This window comes from Caloenas nicobarica, chromosome 1, assembly GCF_036013445.1.
Source record: "Caloenas nicobarica isolate bCalNic1 chromosome 1, bCalNic1.hap1, whole genome shotgun sequence".
NCBI classification, from domain to species: Eukaryota; Metazoa; Chordata; class Aves; order Columbiformes; family Columbidae; genus Caloenas; species Caloenas nicobarica.
This window is the reverse complement of record NC_088245.1, coordinates 27,977,264-27,989,660: the sequence shown is the minus strand read 5'-3', so window position 1 is coordinate 27,989,660 and position 12,397 is coordinate 27,977,264.

Genomic DNA, 12,397 nt, shown 5'->3' with positions numbered 1-12,397 from the left:
ACACAAAACTACCAAATTTCTGGAGACCCTCAGTTACTCAGACCATCAGATCCTGTCAAAACCCATCTAGTCTCCCTATAGTCTTCTTCTTCCACTTAACCCACTAGTGCCAATTTGACATTTATCTTTAGTGCACATCTAAGCTGCACTAAGTACACACAGACAAGAAAACTGGACACAGTAATTCAGAGCAGTGCTCTGAAGGTTCTTATAGAATGCCTGAACCCTAATGTCACTTGATCTGAAAGAGAAGCCTGATCTGAGATGTTTCATTTTCAAAGAAGCTAGGCTGCTCCTACCACTAGACTCTTATCTACAGTCGATATTTTTTCAATAATCTCTCCTGATTGAAACAGTCTTATGTCCTATTAAAAACCAAAAAAAAATTAAAATTAAAATTAATTAAATACCCAAAGTCAATTAGGAAGAGGTAGATACCTTGTTTAAAGTGTTTATCAGTGACACTGATGGAAAAAGTGCTAAGCATGGAGTTAAACAAGGCAAAACAAGTATTTCAAAGCCAGGACTCTTTCCCTTGGGTAACTGCCTGAGCCACTCTTGCTGAGGAGCACTTGGTAGTTATATCTTTTTCTGAATTTTCATCTAAATGCCACTAATGCCTCATGCCAAAGAAAAATTAATGTCTGTGAGAAGAACAAAATAAAGTTCATCACTCAGGCACACACACGAAAGTGGAAGTTCTGCCCTTTTTCTTGCAGGTTCCTTTGGTACTGGTCAATTGATTCCCATTTCCCTTCTCTGGGATGCTTAATTCCGCCTCGACTTTTTACGGTGGGTTTGAGTTGGAGGTCTCGCACACCTCGTTGCGATGCCCCTTGCTGGGTACCAAGCCCAGAGGTGCCCCAGGCTGCTGGGGAGGGACAGCGGGACAGCGTGACAGCTGCAGGGCACCCCGGGGTGTAGAGAGAAAAGTTCTTCAGTTTCTAGCTGTGATTTGCAATAAATTATGTGGGGAGGCAAGATAAAAGGTCCCAGAGGAAGATGGGAAAGGACATTCAGTGACAATGAATAAGTAGTGACAGCTGACGAGGACTTCCCAGCTTGGGTCAACATATCCTGAAAAAGGAAAAGATCTGACAAACTTGTTACTGCACAGGGGTGCAGTGAGCACCATGGCTTTATTCCTTTACTATTTCGACTTATCACAACAAACGACATCACGGAGCTGGTGTCTGAGCTCCAGAATACAAAAATAGACTTCTTTATGAAAAATAAATGAGATAGATCTAAGAGGAAAATAAGATCATGGCTCACAAACATTGGACCAAAGCGTGAAGAGCTATTTTTTTCAAATGGGTTTCTTTATTAACACCATTCCTTAATATCTACATAAATAGCTTTTTGTTAATAAACCAGGGAGTGACTAATTAATAATTTTCGCTAATGCAATCTGAGAGCAGAAACAACATTGTATCTTGATAAACAATTATTGCCATGAAAGAAACTCTATACATGTGTGTTAAAATGTGTGTGAATAGACACATGGCTGACATATATTTGATAATCCATACAAAACTTGGGAACTGCAAATACCTCTGCAGAAACCAGGACTGTGAAATAATTCCCAAATGAACAGATGCTAGGAACATATTTATGACCAATTAAGCTATGCGACTGGTTCTAATATATATTATCATTTTCCCAGATAGCTTTAAAAGTATGAAAAGATGAACAAAATGACCATTTCATAATAACATGCTTCCTTAGCATGATGGATAACTTTTATTATTTATTTCGTCAAATACTTCATTAACTCAATGAATGCTTCCAAGTTCCAAAAATAACATTTCCCAGGGTTGAAGTCTTTTAGACAAAGGATCTGAGAACAGAAGTGAGAGCAAGTCTATTGAAAGTAGGAGAGAAAATCAAAGAGAGGGGTGGTGAACACAAGCCGTAATGCAGGACGTTCTCCCCCAGCAGGTCCTGTCAGTCCCACAAGCCATTGCCGTCACCCTAATGCTTCACCTGCAGTCCCTGCAGGGATTTCTGAGTGCCAGGGTGCAGATATGCCTTGTGGTGGGCTCATCTCATTTTTTTTAGTAATAGAAAGTATTTTTTGTTTAAGCTAGAACACTGCATTTCTAGGGAACACTGTCAACATCTGTTATTTCTTTTGATTTTTATAGACTTTTGGAGATATTGAAGAATTCATAGGTAGCTTATATGGGTATATTAAAAAATTCACATTTTTTTCTGAATTATAAAGCATAGTCTGGAGTAGCAGAAAACCAAATCAGTTGTAAATATAAATGATAGTGTGTATTTTCAGTGAAACTTAGAAACTTCAAGAGGATATTTTCCCTAAATGTTGAAGAAGTATTTCGTATTTTAAGTAAATGTACTTTCTGCAGCACTTTCTAGACTTAAATACACTCTATAATCTATTTGAACTGTGATAAGTGTAAGTGTAAGTAGAATTTGATCTTATAAACAATTCTGTTTGGTTCATAAACAGTACTATTTATGAAGATGATGGTACAGACAAATAAAATATTGTATTTAAAGCATGAGCAATTCAAAATCTGCCTTCCAGATCAACCCACAGAAACGAAGTTCTGGTCTGAGACCCTCAGTAGGAAAATGACCACTTGTCATATTACAATCACGAGTACTTCTTATTTTCCAGCCATTACTGAACATGTTTAAGATACTCATGAGCTGGTTTGGCAGATACTTATTGATGCATTTAAAGTCTTTGTTAGCTATAGTCTTTAGTCATTTTAGTACATTGAGAACTAATCTCCAAGTCTGTCAGTCCCATTTTGCATTACAAATCATTTGTAGTTTTATAACTGTCATTTCCAAGGACATCTGGAAAAGATGGATTTATGAAAGGTTATTGTGCATTCTAAGGAGGCCGGGAATTAGCATGACTTTGTAAAGGTTCTTGTAAATTGAGCAGCAGCCATCACTGGCAATAAGCTGTTTTCTTCTCTAGCCAAGTATCTTTATTTAAATATTAAGGAAGAGGTATGACCTTTGGCCTCAAAGATCACTATGATACAGCAATAGCACAATCTATTAGCTGTCAATGAAGTATTATGGCCCCGGCTCTCTCAAGACACCTATTTGTGGACAGTGTTATAATAACCCTTCCATTAGGCATCCCCAAGGCAAATAACCTTGGCTTTAACAGAGTCAGTTTAAAATTCCTTGGAGTAACATTAAGAGAATATCTGGTTTGTGTCAGTTTAGGATCAACTACCAGCGTTAGTCCCATTCTGTAAATTGTAAGTAGCTGTAGATTTATTAGAATTATTTTATACATGCCCACAGGTAAATATTAAATACAAAGGATGTGAAAACTCATATACTTTCTACTTCCTGCATGGAATATATAGAGAGAGATTAATGGACACCTGACAGGTCTGAGCTTTTTAAAACAGGATCCATTTTCTACTGTATACATTTCATTACTTTTGTTGATGGAAATTACACAGTGCAACTAGAGTGAAATTGCACCAAAAAGAAAAAAAAAAGTAAATGTGATAAAAAGTAGTTTAGATAACATTCCTATGAGTTGGTATGTTGTCCTATATAAACAGTTAGGTACATCTACAATAAGACTAGGGGACAATCTAAAAAGCCAATAAATTTTCACATGCTGTATCTTGTTTTTCTCCATTGCATTTCCTTCTCTTTAGGTATCATTACATTTAACACTCAAACTTAAGTCCAACACCAAGTATTTTTAAACTTGTGGGATGTTCAGAACAAGGCTTTTCTTCAGCTCTCCTCTGTTGTTTTGACAAAATAAATCTGACTATTCTCCCCTAATATCAGCTGACCTGCTTTGAAAACTACAAGTCGCTCCCTACATTAAGAAAAGCAGCTAAGGTTGTTTTTTCCACCTTCTGGAAGAAAACACCTCTAAAGCCACCTTTTGTCAAAGGTAACAACCAAGGTCAAACTCTATTTAAACACTTTGAAAAATCAGATGTACTTGCAAGTATTAAAAATAACCTACTAAAAATCCTATTAACATTTCAAATACTTTGGCTGGTATACTGGTTATAATGTTTCTTCTGAATCCAGCTTTAATGTCAAATACAAATGGCTTTTGTTGCTGAAACCCAGCAAACAACTAAATGTGTTTGCAGTTGTGAAATCGGAAGTTTGGCTGGTTCTGCAAATACAGCTTCCATACAGCTTTATTTTCTGTTGATTTTTAGAAGTATAGATCGTTCCTTAGGCAGGAATAAAAGCATTTGTGCAATGGCAAACTACACGAGCTGTCCCCCAGCGAGGTTCAGTGCCTCCACACACCTCCCTGTCCCCAGAAAGGCTTTGATGGAACCAAAGCAGTGATGGATCCCCTCCAGCCACTGCCCCCAGGACTCCTCTGCTCAGGGAAGGTTTACACATTGCAGAGGAAGAAAGGACTTGAATTAAAATAACTCAGTGCTAAATTGGCCAGTCCTCTCTGCTTAGTTTTGAAGAGTCCCCTTTCCACCCCCTCATCACCTGACCTCCTTAGAGAGTTTTATAGGAGGAAGATGAATAAAGAGGAAAAAAAAGCTATGGAGGCAATAGTCTACCACGCTGTGATCCACCTTCTAATGGATGCATTGGGATTTATCATCTTGCTTAATGAAGGCAGAAGAGGCAACTTCTACCTGGGTCAAGACTGGAAATATTCAAAACTGCTGGTGCAGATTCACGCTACAGCCAAGAGTATTTGGGTCCTGTACAAATGCCATCACTACCCTGGGCAACATGGGCCTCAGGACCAATCTTTCCAACCAGGGAGCTCTGCTTTCCCTCAGAAGGTCCTGGCATGGCAGCCAGCCCCCGGCAAGAGAAAGAAGCTCCCGAGTCAGACTGGATGATGCCAAAACTTTGCAGCTGCTATTTTGGCCCTGATGTTCTGAGTTAGAAGCTGTGAGTCTGAAAAGGACAGCACAGTGAAAGATGGCCTCAGGTTTCTTGTGACCATGTCAAGCTTATTTCAAACTAGTGCTAGGAAAATCCACACAGTTTCAAAGCAAACAATTAAGTTCAGGAACACAGCAGTTGTTTTCAAGTGTTCAGTCCTCACATATTGCATACTGCAAAGGCAATATTCGCTGTCAATAAAGGGCACTTGACTTCTGGTTCATTCTCCCTTTAGCACTCCTCTTACAGTGATATTGGATACAAAGCCATTTTCTTTCATAGCACAATACATGGCAGAATGTAGGATATAATTTAAGGGTCTCTATTGATATCATAAATTACAAGAAGTCTGCTGGAGCAGTTTATGAATGGCAGTAAAAACCTGAAACTGAATTACATCATTAGAATCATGCACCACATACATGTATTATTATTTATAATACAGACCTAGGTATCCCTGTATTTTATAGATGAGGCAGATACTGTACGAGCCTGTGCTAAATAGGAGGAGGAACACCACAACGTCTTGCTAGCAGATGTGTTCCAATAATGGAATAGAAAAGCAATGTTTATGAAGATACTTCATAACGGAGGAAAGAAACACAGGTTTCTAAGCCTGGCAAAGTGTGATATCACTGCAATGCTTTTACAAGCTCTGTTCATTGTGCCACTCTTTGAGTAATATCTTAGCTCCACATACCAGCATACCGATTTTGAGAAGGACACTGAGGATCTAAATTATTTCAGTACACAGAATCTGTGTCTATATTTCAGAGTATATACATAAATTTGTTTCGGGCAATAACTATCGACCAGATCACTGTTTGTGCTTTTAAATTATCTGGCTGGTATCATAGTTGAGCACAAGTTCTTTAACAATACAGTTACGCAAAGAAAGAATAATAAGAAAGCTATAGTCTTACAGAAACAGTCTGTGAACAATCCTGAATCATTTGCTCTCAGTTCACTTAAGAATTTAGTTCCCCAAAACAAAGCAATGCATGGCTTGTATTCAGACTCCGGACTTCTGCTTCGGAAATTGACTTTGAAGGGGAAAGAGAAAATAGGCACATTTTTGTAAATATTTTCATGTGAAATATGCTTCCTTCTCTGCCTTGCTACACTGTCAAAATAGGACACGAGGCTGATAGCTGTAGTAATAAGCATATTTTTATTTGCCTATCAAAAAGTCAATTTTGTAAGCTCAAGCATAAAACCCCTTATTTTGAAGAAAGTCTCTAGTAAAACCAATAGGCCCTTAATGTAAAGTCTGCTCCCACCATCAAGGTTATCAAGAGCAAGGCATATGCACCTCCTGGTGATACTGAAAACGCCTGGAGCCAACAACCAGCCAGTCTGGAATTTCAGGGCCTAAGGCAGGGGTGTCAGACTCATTTTCACCGGGGGCCACATCAGCCTCGTGGTTGCCTTCAAAGGGCCAAGGGTAATTTTAGGACTGTATAAATGTAGGAGTAGGGGATCCAGACATCTATTTCTTACTGGATTTCAATACAGTGAGCATCAAAAGTGAGTTCCTCTGCAATGGCAAGGCTTAAAGGGCAAGTAAGTTTATTTTATCTCGATGGTTGGTAATAGTGAGAATCAAGATATATTAAAAAACATTTCTGGCCTTTTAAGTAATCATTTGATTACTTGCCACTAGTAGTGCATTGCCACCGTTTCACAGCTATCAACCTGTTAAACCACGGATAGACCTGCCAGGTTCAGCTCGGGCTGCAGCTGGTCTGTGACAAGCAGGAGGAGCTGAAGCTCCTCACACTTGCACCAGCCTCTGGAGGAGGAAACACAGGAAGGAATGGAGGGAAGAATATTTGTGGTTTATTCTCCAGAATTTGACACAGTTTGAAAGGATCAGAGAGAGAACGATGTGAAAGAGCTGTTTGAGGAGAGGTACTCATAATTTACTCCACTGGAAGCTGCAAATACCCTGAGGAGAGTCAGAAATCGGCTCCTGTCTTTTCCTGCAGCAAGGGTGAGGCTCTGCCAGAGCCCAGCCCAGTACACTCCTGCCTGCTCCTCTGGCTGATGTTTGTCCTTCAGCAGAGATCTTCCCGCAGGTGCGCCAGATCCCATGAGTGACATTTTGGGATCAAGAATGTACCTTTTGTTTTCCACAGTCCTTGACTTCAGTTGTCTCAGGCTTCCCTTACGCTTGCCCAAAGGCAGCTCTAGTCACTGCAAAAGAGCAAGTCAAATCTAGTTTAATTTAGAGTGTAAATTCCCAAGTGGAGGCACTGCCCTTTGAGTGTTTATTGCAGAAGTTGGTTCTCTGATCCATGCTGATGGTTGACTGTGCTTACTTTACTTTGCAGTAAGATTAAATTGCTTTGTATCAGTTTGTTATTATAGCAAGCTGGCTGTTTATTTTAGCTGTCCTGCAGTATAAACTGTTTTCCTGTGGAAATGATAGAAAGATATTTCTGCAATGACTTTGGTTATTCACTTTACTTTCCAAATAGCTCTGTAGCAATACAGGATTTTTTTCTTAGTGCGGTTCCTCCCCTTAACGATGAGAAAGGCACCCATGACACAGACGAACTAATTGATGTTATATTGCATTAATTAGGAAATTTTAATGTTATCATTGTATGTTTTAAAAATATATATTTCCTTTAACTCAGCCTACTCCTGGGAGAGTATATAAAATACTTAGTGATTGACTTTTTTCCAAATGTTGTATATTAAACTTAAACAATTTGGAACCATTTGGTCACTGAAAGCAAGTCCATTACAATTAAATGTAATGTACAAATGCGCATTTATGTAAAATGCTTTGAACAAACAAACACCAAAGAAACTCCTGTTAACCACTATTCATAAAATTAATGTTCTCACAGGGTTTGTAGTAGGAAGAGTCCCTGGCCTGTGCTGGGCTTTGGCTACCCTCTTGTTCAATCCCTGCTCATGCTCAGTGGGAGGAAGCCTGGGAGGTCTGCAGAGAGGCTTGAGCACATTCCCAAATCCTTACTGGCTATCGTGGGCAACTAGATTCTGTAACCCCTGTTTTGCACTTATGGATTTTGAACCTGTGAGGTGTTAGCTGGCTTGCAAGGTGACCACGCTCTAGATTTGAGGCAGGACGATGAGAGATCTGTGCCAGTGCCAAGGGAAAAAATCAAGGTGTAAAGTGGGGCTGGGGAGAGGTGTCTCTTCCTGCAGAGGTGGGAGGATGGGCTCACCACCAGAGACTTTCTTCATTTGACTCTGCCAGTGGTGGGACTGGTTGCAGAAGAGAACAATTGCCATCACTGCTATTTGCGTTGCACAGGTACACAGTCCTGGGACATCCTTGGGATATCATTGGGTGGTGATTTAGGGTACGTACATGTTATGTGCCTGAACTCCAGAGACCTAAAAGAGAAAAAAAAAATCTAATCAAGGAGGAAGTTGTTAAAATGCAAAAGCACTTTGAGCAGGGCATTACTTTTTGAATGCTTCCTCTTTTGCAAACACAACACCTGTCTAGCAATGTTTGTGTTTTGATTCTAGAAAATTAATAGGTACGGTATCACGTGAATCAAGGCACTTCACAGAAAACACAGTTTTTTGCCTCCTTTCACACAGAGGGAAGTTCCCAACATTAAAGTATCTGCTAATCTCAGCAGTCTGTGATGTAGCTTTCTAGATAACCTAGCACCAAAACCCCCATTTTTTAATTAATGAAAATTAACATATTAAGTCCTACTTAGAAATCAAAGGGAAAAAGATCTTAAGTCTAGGGTCTAGGTGCTGATGCAAGTGCTATTAGGTTTTCCAAGGAAGTAAGATTATCAGGATAACTGGCCATCCAAATCTTCTGAGATCTACCCTGCTATACCCTGATGAACTGCTGTAAAATAGCAGAGTAAAAATAAAAGTAACGGAATTTTTTGAGGAAACTATAATACATGGTAGGTAGGGATGCCAACATACTAAAGTGCATGAATTAAATTCATTTGTTAGCCACAATCTTAGCACTAACTACATACACTTAGCTATAGGGATCTTGTTTGGGGGAAAAACGCAGTTTGGAAAGCAACTGAGATGATACATCTCAATGACATCTGAACACAAACACTGGTTATTTCTTATGATTTGGGGCATTTCCCCTTCTTATACAAAGTATTGTCTATCAAACTCATAAGCATATGAATCTCTCTGACTATACTATTATTCAGTCTGCCTGTTCATAACTCAGCCTCTTATTCCATTATAATGCTTCAATGATTCACATGCAATGTTTCCAATCCACTTTTCCTATCTTGTGAAACTTTTTAACGAAATGTTACCATTTGCAGGCACCAGATGTTTTGACATAAGGAGAAGCAATATGTAAATTTTAATCCATGCTAGGAACAATAGCCTGGAGGCACCTTTTTCTTATTACATGAATCATATACTTAACCACAATGTGGTGGATTATATCAAAATCATCACCACTCTGAATACAGAACACTTGTCTTGTGGTTGCCAATTAATGAAACTGATAGATATATTTAACTTGATGGGTACCAGTGATTTAACCAATAAGCCTTAGCATACTTCACTGATGCAGCCTCCTTTATAATTAGACTTTTGGTCTGATGATTATCTCAACTTCATTCATTTTCCTCTAATCTCCCATTGGTTGTCAGTACGAACGACGCTGACATTAAATCCGTTTGTCTGTCAGTTGCAAATATCACTACTTTTAATCAAGCAGTGTATAACATAGTGCTTTTCTACTCTCTGAAATAACTTTTGATTTTATTTTCTGATGCTGTTTATTTAATCGTTACGTGTCTGAGTCTGCAACAGGCTGAGCGTTGCCTTTCTTCAAAGTGAACTGAGGGCTCTCAGTCCCTCACAAAGGAGCTGAGTACGTTTTATGATCAAATCCCAAGCAAAGCTTCTTTCCATGGCTAATCACTGAACTTTAAATAATATTTATAATAATATTCTGGCTTAATACTGTTAAGGGTGTCTGAATGACTTGATGAAATAAGAGCCTGGAGAACATCTTTATTACAAATAGAATGTTTATCTGATGTACACAAACAATGAGCACTGTTTTACATGAAACGATGAACTATTACAAAATTATAGCTGAAATATATATTACTACTTAACAACTTTTGCATCATTTCATGCACAGAAAGCACCAAATATCTTCCAAAGAGAGCAGCACTTTTGAAATTAGGAATTCAAAATCAAATCGGAATCCTTACTTAATTCATTAAGTAAGAGTATATTTTAGTGCCAAATGCTACCTAATTATCAGCTTTTTAAAATGTTTTACATCTTAAAATACAATATTCTGTTTATCCTATATTGTCTGGGGAACATCTAGTACATTAAAAGGTTTTGGTAGAGCTTCTTAGTGATTTAACTTATCATCGTGCCTGCTAGCAATTTTGCAACATTCTGAAAACACTTCCCATAAATCAAAACCTTAGCAGCAGGAATAAGCAGGTGGCAGGAGACCATATTAAAGACTGTATCAATTATTTTTATTAATGGGGGGCTACTAGATCATGATTTATCACAATGGACTCAATGTTTAGCAATTGTGAAGTGTTTTGTCTGTTAGGTATCTCAAATGTTCTTAGCTGATGTTGTTATATTGTCTTGTGATGGCATTTTTTGAGGGACCAGATAGTGAAGTTTCACAATGGACATGTAAAGATATGTTTTAATTTCAGTCCTTTAATTGCATTCATATAATAAACATAAAATACCAGCATGTATAAAATGTAATTTTGAAAAAGCTGCATGTACAGTGTGTGATGAAGTACATTCTGTCTGCATACATTGACTTAGAAAACAAGATACTATATGGTTAACAATGAAAAATAGTAATTATTATAAAAATATTCTACAGTCACATAATAGTAATGTAAATGCCTTTACTTATCTAAGAGACTTAACATAATTTTAAATTACAATAATTTTACATCCTCCATTCATATATACAGCCCTATTAAAGTCAAAAGGTATTATACTAGTAACGTTCTTATTAAGATTAAATGACTGAATTATATTTAGTTATTTTACTATATAAAGCAACCGTGTTCCTGTTTGTTAAAACCGTTTGCACTTACTGTAGCTTTTCACACCATCCACACTGTGTGCAATTGAATGATCTAGGTTTCTGTTCTTAGTATAGTATCTATATCCATTTCATGAATTAAACAGGATGTTAATATTTCAACTCTCTTCCCTTTTGTGTAATTATCAGTCTGCTGTTTTGTGTATTCTGTAAGAATGTTTCCACCAGCTTTAAACAGGTGCTATTAAAAACAAGCAAGAACTCATTTAATATATCTTGACAAAAACAGCCGGTTCCCCTCACCCCCTGCCCTGCTTGAGGTCGAACTCTATAAGTCTTTAAATTCTTTTCTAGGCCCAGAGCCACAGACATATTATGTATCTCTTTCATGAGATTTCATTAAACAGATCTCCGTAGGAAATAGCTAAAAAGTGTATTTTGCTTGCACCAAGTTTTGGTCCAATAAAATTCACTTGGACGGCAAAGAAATTCTGCCTGGGGAAGGACGTCAGGATTTATTCCTCTAGTCAGGAAATCCCTTTCCTCTGTGCAAGCCAGTGGGACCATGACCTGCTCTCACAGTCCTCTCAGCTTCACAGCAGCCTCACCAGACCTGGGGTGGGAGAGGGAGTGCTCACTGCAGAAAGTCTACGGGATGGTTACCAGCACACTTATCTCCTAAACACCTTTGGTGCCACCTATTTGTCCCTAGAATGTCCTAGATTACTGTTTCTTGCACCCTGTATCACCACTTAGTTTCAAGGGTGATGCTGTAATACAGGTTATAGTTATTAGTTAAAATACTAATAATGAGGACTTCCTACTAGGAAAAAAAAAAAAACAACATAATGGTAGTGAAACATTGCCATAATATACACTTACAGGTATGGATGCGTTTAGTGTTTTGGGCAAGGGGGCTGGGGATTTCGTGTGAATGAAGACAGCTTGGATATGTTTAATGATAGATGCAATACTGTATATTGCAAAAGGAGCATTCACTATCTTCTGTTATATTTCTTACGCACGAAGAGAAAAAGAAAAAAAAAACAACTAATGCTTCAGACTGAAGCAACTGTCAGAAGAATGAAAAGCAACTTTTAAAAATTTAATGGATACACTATAATTTTTTTTTAGAACAGTGTTTATAAAAGTGATAAAATTCAGGATGTCATTTAAAGTCAATGTAGTTCAGAAGTATGGTCTAACTCCCACGTAAAAGTTCAATGGGAAAATCATGTAATACATTCATATTTAATTTATTTTTCTCCATTATGAGCAATGCACACTGGTGTATTTAAAACTAATGTAGTAGAAACTTCAGTACAAGGACAAATGGCATTTGATATCAACCAAGTATCCTCTCCTTTCATCAGCTGAAATGGACAATACACATCCTACACTAGACATGATGTGAGTATAAATGTTACTTTTAATTCATCACATTTTGTATTTAAATGTCGATATTAGTCAGTC